At 46.1% G+C, this 10,000-nt stretch overlaps 1 protein-coding gene across 2 annotated transcripts in view; it reads left to right on the forward strand.

The window, feature by feature from the left end:
- The window catches only part of ntrk3b (neurotrophic tyrosine kinase, receptor, type 3b), a 127,775-nt gene that overhangs the window by 70,956 nt on the left and 46,819 nt on the right, over nt 1–10,000 (forward strand). The window lies entirely within an intron of this gene.

Genomic DNA, 10,000 nt, shown 5'->3' on the forward strand with positions numbered 1-10,000 from the left:
GAAATGCTGTTGCGATACTGCGATAGTTATGCTGTCTATGTGTGGCATACTTTTAATTGAATTTGGTGAGGTAAGTTATATTTATATTTCATACCATTTTCTTTGAAACCAAACTGTCAGTGGTTTCTCGCATGTTTCATTCTGTGTTATGTATTTCCCCTGGTCTTCATCCTTTTTTTATTATTAATTCTGAAATAACTCTTAAGCAAACTTCTCTAAATATACAAGCTTATGGATTCCTCAACCAAATATTGACCTGTTTCTAAAGTTTCTGACATCTTCCTACATTGTTTATCATACAGAACTAAGAGGAATCAGTGAAGTTGAGCTTTAGTTGAGTCAGTGAAGTTTAGCTTTAACAGCTGATGAAAGTACATCACATTTGAATCCGCCCGCTTAAGGGTATATACACCCAGTCATCCATTATCCATTCTTAGTTCATAGAAAAAGGCCTTTGTAGTATGTTATTAATTAGTATGCTAGTGTGTCACATAATCGTGCTTAGGACAAGAACAAGTGTGATTCTAATTGATAGTGTGATTATATGGTGTTGTGGAGGGCCTAAGATGCCCTGAACTGGCATTCAGAGGATAATGACTCAGCCTTCTTCCCCTTCTTTTAACAAACACACACACACACACACACAAACACACACACACACACACACACACACACACACACACACACACACACACACACACACAGAGACACACACATGCACGCACGCACGCACGCACGCACGCACGCACGCACGCACGCGTCTGCTCTCACAAGGTACTGCTTTTTTCCTTAACCCTACAACCCCCCAACACACAGACAAATGCACACACACACACACACACACACGCACAGTCACACACACACACACACATCCCTCCCTTCCTCTCCAATCAGACGGAGGTCTGAACAAGCCATTCCAGCCAGATGAGGCCTATTGGATTTTTCACTTTTCTAAATCACTCTGCAGTTCTTTTTCACTTTGTGGATTTGATCACACACCATTCCAGGGCATCCAATAAAATGATTATATTTTCCTGTTCGGGTGCTTTAGATTGCGATTAGAGCTCACCACCGCTCCCTGTCCTACTACAGTATGTCCAATTGATTTACTCAACCCACCTACACCCCATACACCCACCCCACCCCATCCCAGCCCCCATCCCCCTGCACCCCACCCCTCTAGTTCCCTGTGGGTCACTTCCCCCCCCTCTCGTCACCTGATTGATTTCTCCATGGAGGTGTTTGTCTGAAATAATGGCTGTGTTTAAAGGCACAGAAAGATGAAGTGCTGGCGGGGAGACAGCGCGTGGAAAGAATGAAAGCTGCACCTCAGACGGAAAATGAGCAAAACCACACACACTCGCAAACACACACACACACACACACACACACACACACACAAACACACACACACACAGTCACACACACAGTCAGACTGACTTATACTGAGGTCTTCATCAAAAGCTCCCATGAGTGTTCCCGTGAGGTTTCCGTACAGAAAGCGTTGTTCCTGGATAGTTTTCCTGGATTTATGTCGTGGAGTTACCTCTACACCTCAGCTAATGGGGTTTGCAGTCTTCAGTCTGGCTTGTGATTCAAGTTTGGCTTTCATATCAGAGCTGTGGGTTTGAGTTCAACAAGCAATGAGTTCAGCTATTTTTCCTAGCTACTGAGTATTGATGTGTTGGGGCTTACCTACCTCCACCACTGTGCTGTGGGTCTGAGGACTGGTCTGATTAGGGATTAGTCATCCTGTGGTTTTGCAGAACCTGACATGGCGAGCGATGTAGTCACATCAGGGTCAGATTTGCTCTGAGCGCACAGCTATCTGATGCGATTATGTTTAATGACTGTTCCATATCACATGTAAATGTTGTCGAAAGACATCAGCAGTCACAGCAGTCGGTCTCCTTATTTTTCTGTAATGATAGTCTACAGCTTTGTGTAACAGAATATCGGATTGTGGCTCTTACGATTGCAGAAGGCCAGTTTTGTCACGCTATAGAGTAAGTGCAAGTAATTGATTCACAGCTATGGAAGGCTTTTTGAAATGCTGACCTGATATTGCTGTGCATTGTAAGCAGAGTTTTTACTATAATGCAGTATTTATATATAAGACAACCACTTCCTAAGCACTGTACACGGCACCAATAAATGTACTTTGGTCAGTTTTATATAACACAATTACCTGTCATTTTTTTTATCTCTGTTCTAAAAGCCAAAACCAGGCTGTACTGTGATCATGACAAGTAGTGAAATGCATTCTGGTGTTTGGAGTCTTTCCACAATTAGGATGACTGTGATCATGACAAGTAGTGAAATGCATTCTGGTGTTTGGAGTCTTTCCACAATTAAGATGACTGCAATGTGGTTTTGTTAAAAGAGGTTTCTGTGGCGTGCGCCTCTGATTGTGACAGCTTGATAACATGAGAAAGAAGTGGTGCAGGGGAGGTTGTATTGTTTTCTATCAAACAGACGATTTTAACAGTGACTAAGGCACCACTTGTGTGAATATGTATGCACACTGATGGTGTTTGTGTGTATGTATGTGTGTGTGTGCGTGTGTATGTATGCCCATGGTGTGTGTGTGTGTGTGTGTGTGTGTGTGTGTGTTCAATGAGGTGACACACTCACAGTCTCTGACTCATAATGGTGACTCCTTCGACTCCCAGGCTTGCCAGCCGCCTCCCTCTCGTACCTCCTTCATCCTCCAGTCCTCCCATCCCTGTCTCCCGTCCTCTCGTCTCATCTCCAGTCGTCCTCTCATCTCTTGTCTTCTTGTCTCCAGTCCTCTCATCTCCAGTCCTCCTCTTGTCTCCAGTCCTCTCATCTCCAGTCCTCCTTTCGTCTCCTGTCCTCTTGTCTCCCGTCCTCTTCTCGTCTCCAGTCATCTCGCCTCCCCCTTCTTTTTTTTTGCTAGTGTTTTTATCAATAGGACAGTTGAGAGTAGACAGGAGAGACAGGGAGTGTGCTCGGGGATTGACCTTAGGCGGGGACTCGACCCGGATGCCCCCGGGGCACTGGACCCGTTCATGGAGTGGTGCTGCGATACGCCCCCCCCCCCTCATCTTCCCTTCTCCTCCATGTCCTCCTCTCTGCTCTGTCCTGCACGTCCCTGTCCGCACACACACACACACGCACACACACACACACGCTCTTCTCATTGTGTTTTTCAGACAGCCTTAATCCACATGCGTGTCCCCTCCCTTATCATTTGTGTCATCTGGAGTTTCTGTTGAGAACAATATGCTTGTTATGGCTAGCAGGCTTTTAGCGTGAGCTGGGTGCTTTGAGCAAGCTTTAGCGTCTGACTAAGTCTCCCTGTCTCAGTGGCAGCGGAAGCTTAGCGGAGGCAAATCTGTCACACAATCTCAGTCACGACACCAGTGACAATAGAGCGATCCCAGCCAGAGGCACCGGCGCCTAATAGGGCTGCTGATTGGCAATGACTTCTCTGCGAATCCAATCTGCCTTTGAGGAGTTAGCTCGCTGCTAACAGTGAAAGTAAACCAGCCGTGAAAGTGACCCCTGCGCTTGTAAAACTGGGCCCTGTCGGAGCGGATGGGGTCGTAGGCTCAGTGAACATACACAGCTCCGGAGCACTGGGTCAGCTGCAGGGAGCAGAAGCTTCAGATGTGCTTAGTTTGACTCGGTAAGAGACCGGGTAAGAGAAGCTATTCCAGTGTCAGTGTCAACTGTGTGTGTGTGGGTGTGTATGCATATTTTTTTTGTGTGTGTGAGTGTGTGTATGTGTGTGTGTGTCAGTGTGTGTGTGTGTGTGTATGGGTGTGTGTGTGTGTGTGTGTGTGTGTGTGTATGGGTGTGTGTGTGTGTGTGTGTGTGTGTGTGTGTGTGTGTGTGTGTGTGTGTGTGTGTGTGTGTGTGTGTGTGTGTGTGTGTGTGTGTGTGTGTGTGTGGTGGTGCTGCTGCAATGTCGCGTGAGGCATGCGGTTGTGCAACTTCCCTCAGCTCACTGCAGCATTCTCTCAATCATGTTCTCCTCCTCCACATTGATTCATCATGTTCTCTCCTTCTCTCCCTCTCTCCCTCTCTTTACTTACTTTCTCTCTCCCTCCCTTCTTTTCATGGCAAGCTCACCTTTTTACCGCGGTTACCAAAAAAAGATACTCCCAAGAACGTTCTCTCTAATTCATATTTCATCTCCTTTAAAGATACATGAGTTTTGTCCTCTCCCTCCTGCCTTCTTCCACCACTCCGTCTTGTTTGCATCCTTTGAAACGGAGGAGAGGAGGATGGAAGGAGGACCTGGTGAAGAGCAGCACTCTCTCTAAAACCCCCGTCTAAATAAAGCCAGCCTCTCTGACTGCTGTGTGCAGACATGTGTGTGCTGGGTTGCATCAGCTCTCTCAGCCCTCGGTCTCGGCAGCCGCTCAAACTTGGGGGAGAGTTCTGAAAAAGTTTCTTCTTTTGAGGAGTCTCCATGGCGATCTGCTGCCTGCTTTTTATACCCCAGGGTTCTGCTGCAGAGTTCTAGAACAGAGACAAACATGGTCCACACATCCTCTCCAGCTCTCTCTCTCTCTATCTCTCTCTCTTATCCCTCTCCCTCTGTCTCTTTCTCTCATTCTAATAAAATATTCTGAGAAATATGGGCTTCTCAGGGATGCAATTACATATCTTGGCTCCTAGAAATCTTCTAGAAGGTCACTGGAATTTGGTGGTTAGGATTGCATTATTTACACTTACACTGTACCTAATTCACATAATCAGTTGCACTAGTGGTTTGAGTTAGTATAGGCATGTCATGGAAAAAGTCAGTGAATTCAAGTCACCTCTCTTGTATGGATGAACAGTGTACAATTTCAATGTACAATTTTGTTGATGTTGGCACAGTAACTTGATTGTATTTAATTATATTTTTCCACTCTGGGCAACAATTTATTCTAATGGCCTAATATAATCAATCAACTGTCAGTTGCAGTTTTCCCTGGAATGTTCCATACACTTGTCAGCCTTGCCTGTCTCTGACATGCAACTACCCAATAAACAGTCAGCTAAGCATAACCATCACCTGACCCTCAAACTCACCTCAAACCTCAAATCTACGCTTATTTGTGTTGAGTGTCAACACCTTGGCTGTGGATTATTTATGGCTGGCCCTCCACATAAAGTGTGTTTGCTGGTGTGAGAGAGGTCGAGGCTTGTGGCCTATGAAACAACAGGAGCTCAAGGCTCAGGTCTTCACAGAGGACTGTTTATCGCTGCCTTCACATGCCTCTCCAGCCATGACAGGCGTGTGTCACTACAACCACAAATCTAGGTCTATATGCACTCCATTGCCAACACAGACTGGTGACTGTGTACGGTTAGCCGTCTACATAAAATGGAGCCTCTAAGGTCATGACCTCTACAGCGGTTCATGGTGCAGCACAATCGAAGTAGTGGTGCATTTAAAAGAACAGACAGAGGCTGTGTAAAAAATTTGGCTTTGGCTCTGAGCAATTTCAGGCTGTAATGCCACCTTGACAGGCTCGGCTCATCTTAACAACCCCCAATAAACTGCTGAGGCCGACCTCTCAGTCCAAGTCGCCGTGCTGAAGTAGGGGTATCTATAAAAGGCGTAAATCATAAAGAGCAGAAGGGTTTATGCGTGTCTGCAGTTTGATAGCTTCGGGTTTTGTTTTTCTCTGGGTTCTGTGTTTTTTTTTTCTCTCTTTTTGTCTTTACATCACTCTGTCCTTCTGCTGTTATCTCAGCAATCTCAGGGAGCATCAGCACTCACACAGCACAGCATTGATACATACACACACACACACACACACACACACACACACACACACACACACACACACACACACACACACACACACACACACACTCACTCTCACACACAAACACACACACACACGCCCATACACACTCTCTCACACACATAGACACACATAGACACACATAGACAAATATACACACACAGACAAATGCACACACAAACTCATCACAGAGAGGAAAGAAAACTTTTATGGATTGGCTGAATTTAAATTGAGATAAATCAGCTGTGGGGTTGAGGAGGACGGTGGATGGTGGGGGCCCTGGGGGTTGAGGTCACTCATGATCAACTGGGGGTGATGGGGGGTGGTGCCATAATTGAATGTATGACTTCTATGGCCGACAGGAGAGAAGTGTGTGAGGAATGTGAGGTGTTTGTGTGTGTGTGTGTGTGTGTGTGTGTGTGTGTGAGGTGCGTGTGTGTGTGAGGTGCGTGTGTGTGTGTGTGTGTGTGTGTGTGTGTGTGTGCACGTGTGTGTGTGAAGCCTGGAGGAGACTCTAATGGAAGCTGCTGGAGATGGCAAAGACATGAGGCTGATAAAAGAGTCTGAGTGGCATCTGCTGGGTGGCCGGCGGCTACTCCATCCACCTCAACCTCCCCCCATGCCGCCCCCCTCTTTAGTGTCATTATAGGCCGCCTCACAGCCTCGCCATCTCCTTAAGCCAATAACACTGTGAGCTTTTAAAGAGGTGCAGTTTAATGCCAGGAAATCCCTCTTAATGTTTCACAAGAGCCTGTTCAAATTAAACCACTCGGAAAAGTCATTGTTGTACAATCACGTCCATCTAATTATTCCGGCTGTGTCCCTCATCCCGGAAGGGTGATGCAGACCTAAGGAGGGAAGAGAGGGGTGGGGGTGGGGGTGCTCTGCTGACCATGGGAGGGAAGGATGGAAGGATGGAATGAGTTGTGACATCGTTATGTGCAATCCTGCTAAACCAATCGTGATGGAACACTGCGATGGTATTCCGCGGATGAACAGAGCACACAGAATATGAAGCTGAGAATTCCTTTAGCCGCAATAAATATTGTAATAGTTCCATTCCTCAGCGGTGATTGGGTGGGACATGTTCAAAATCATGTCTTGTTCCTTGATAACAGCACACTTATGATGGATTTTGCTACTCCACTGAAGTATTGACCATGCACCATTCTCCAACGCCCAGAGCGTGATGATTCCTTCCCATTATCTTTACCTCTTTGTCATGCCAATGCCATCTGCTGCTCTGAAAGCAGATTCATACTATCTGGCGTAGGTTGTTCTGTATGGATGCTTCAGTATGGTCTTTTGTTGAGTCTAATGTTTAGAAAACCACCCAAAATACTTCGCTTCGTTAGCGTCAAAATTCACTGCCAGTGCTGAGGCATAGCTCGAAGCTTGAGTGGACCCTTGTCCATTTTGGATTATGAAAAAGAATTTTCTTACTCTTGAAAGAGGTAAACATGGTCATTGTGTCCTGAAGTGTGTGTGTGTGTGTGTGTGTGTGTGTGTGTGTGTTTGTGTGTGTGTGTGTGTGTGTGTGTGTGTGTGTGTGTGTGTGTGTGTGTGGATGATAGGGATCTCAGCCGTCTGAAGGGAAGAAGGAGGTGTGTATCAGGCAGGGATGAGGAGGTCATTATATGCTCCTCAAAGACTCACACTAAATCAGACTCTCGTGAGGTACTAGCCCAGCTCTTTCTCTCTCTCTCTCTCTCTCTCTCTCTCTCTCTCTCTCTCACTCCTTCTCTTCTTTTATTCTCTCTCTCTCACACACACAGTCTCTGTTCATCTCTCTCTCACCTCTCTTTCTCTCTTCCTATCTGTCTTGCTCTCTGTCTTTATTTCTCTCTCTCTCTCTCATCTCTCCATCTCTGTTCCTGTCTCTCTTTCCCTCTCCCTCAATCTTACCCCCTCCTTATCTTTTTCTCTCATTCTCTCTCCTTCTCTCTCTCTCTCTCTTTCTCCCTGCTGCCATTTAAGGATGATTTAAACGGGCGTGTCTTCCCAACCCTCCATTCTCCTCCAACCACCCTAAAACAACAGCCTACAAATTTCCGCCGACTCCTCACCAGATAAATTTACTCACCTGCCCTCCGCATCTGAGCTCCTTCTCTTGCCGACACGGTGCGTGTGCCTTGCCGTTCATCACAGTGACATCGCTCCATGATGATGTTGTGAGGCGTCTTTGGCACTGAGCTTTATGGATGGGCCAGTTGGAGTGTGTGTGCGTGTGTGTGTGTGTGTATGCGTGTGTGTGTGTGCGGCTGGTAAATGGCATGTCAGGATTGTCTGCGCTATGTTGGAGGGAGAGGGAGGGAGGGAGGGAGGTCGCTTGTTGTCAGGATCGTTTGCGTTGTTTCAGACGGAGGTCGCTGGTTGTCTGTCAGCGGAGGCAAACATGGCGGTGGTGGCGTGAAGCGGCGCTCCGGTAGCGTGGCCTTTATTTCCACAGCAAGGATCCTTCACGACGTGACATTTAATCTGCCTTCCTCTCCACCCCAGCTCTCGTCAAGGGTCAGCTGAGAGTGTGAACACGAGTCGTCTCCTGAACACGGGGCGGCGGGTTCAGCTGAGCAGCAGAGATAATTCAAAAATAGCCTGGACCCTGATTAACCATCCCCAGAAGGCCTGAGCTTTCACAGGTTGCACAATCTTTTTCACACCAGGCCCGCTTTGTTAAAGCTTTTTGTCAAAACTCTTTTTTCAAAACGTTTTTGTCGAAAACTCTTTTTTCAAACCTTTTTGTCAAAAACTCTTCACACAGAGTACATCTGACCGCATCAGTCAGGCTGTTGGGCAAAGTCCCATACAAGCACAAAAACGTCATACTCCATCCAAAAGGTGACTCATGTTGCCATAACTATAGCAATTACTCTCACCAAGCAAGACTACTGTGTCACTCAAAATACAGCGAACTAAAAAACAACTTAAAGCATTGCAAAATGCACGTACTGTGTCTTGCCATATCCTGCGTTTTTGCAGAGATTAGTGCAGATTAGAGGTGAATGTAATGTGCTTCATGACAGCTCTATGCTTCAATTTCAGAGTGTGCAGACGCTTTTCATTTCCAGTAGAGCAATTGAACCAACAACACGGCTCTTCTTCTACCACTAGAAGTCTACTGTTGCCTAATGCTGATCCATGGTGTCCTCTGTATTTGGTGACAAATTTTTCACATGTACTGCAACATTCTACCTTTCTTTGAATCTACAAAAAATTTACAATGATCTAATTTGTGTCTGAAAGTTAACTCTAAGAGTTAACTAGAGTATCTAGATGTCTGCAAACTTTGCTGTAGTTAAACAGAGTTTTGCTGGTGGCAAACATTGTCTGAGAGAGGAAGAAGTAGCGATTGAATTAATTTTGTATCAAGGCAATGCAAAAGTATCCAGAGTTTAACATATAATAATCACACTCAAAGCCTGAAGTGGTTTGAAAAAGTGAAGTGTCAAACCGATTGTAAGAAACTGTATGTGATCAAATGTTTCAAGACATCTATGTGTTTACTAAATATTGCAACATTCATCATTTGGGACTTTTTATTTGAGAGTATCTTTGGTTTCTCACAATCACAGGGCACTTTATTGCAGCCAGTTATTTTCCGGCAGAAGTCTTGCAGATAGATGGGCTCTTGAAAAGATTTTTTTTCCCTTAAGGCTTTCCACTGCAGTGATCAGGAAATGCATTTTTGCTGCCACACACACACACACACACACACACACACACATATGCGCTTAAAACATATTTTTAGTAAACATGCATCACTACAAAACACTGTGCATTATCATTAATTCATTCATCTTGTTGTTACAAAAGCTCATTACTGCGACTTCCGCCTGCCGTCGCTGCTGCCCCTGTGCTGGGTAGACAGGCATGTGGTGTGACTTCGTGTTTGCATTTATGCCAGCCATCGCGCGTGTGTGTGTGAGTAAGAGTTTTTATATTTGTGTGTGTGAGAGAGAGAGTGTGTGTGTGTGTGTGTGTGTATGAGAGTGTTTGTGTAAGAGAGAGAAAGAGAGGTCCGTGGTGCTCACAACACGCCCAGGGGAGATGCTGATGGGAACAAAACAAACAAGCAGGAAGATGAGCTGCTGAGGAGATGGGACTGCTCATCTCAGGAGCTCTACGCTTCAGACGACAAGGGGGGGGGGGGGGGGGGGGAGAGAGTTGGAAGGGAGAAAGGAAGGAAGAGGGAGAGAGAGTGGGGGGAGGAAGAGGGAGAAAGGGGGGGG

The sequence above is a fragment of the Clupea harengus genome, chromosome 20 (genome assembly GCF_900700415.2).
Source record: "Clupea harengus chromosome 20, Ch_v2.0.2, whole genome shotgun sequence".
In the NCBI taxonomy this organism is placed as follows: domain Eukaryota; kingdom Metazoa; phylum Chordata; class Actinopteri; order Clupeiformes; family Clupeidae; genus Clupea; species Clupea harengus.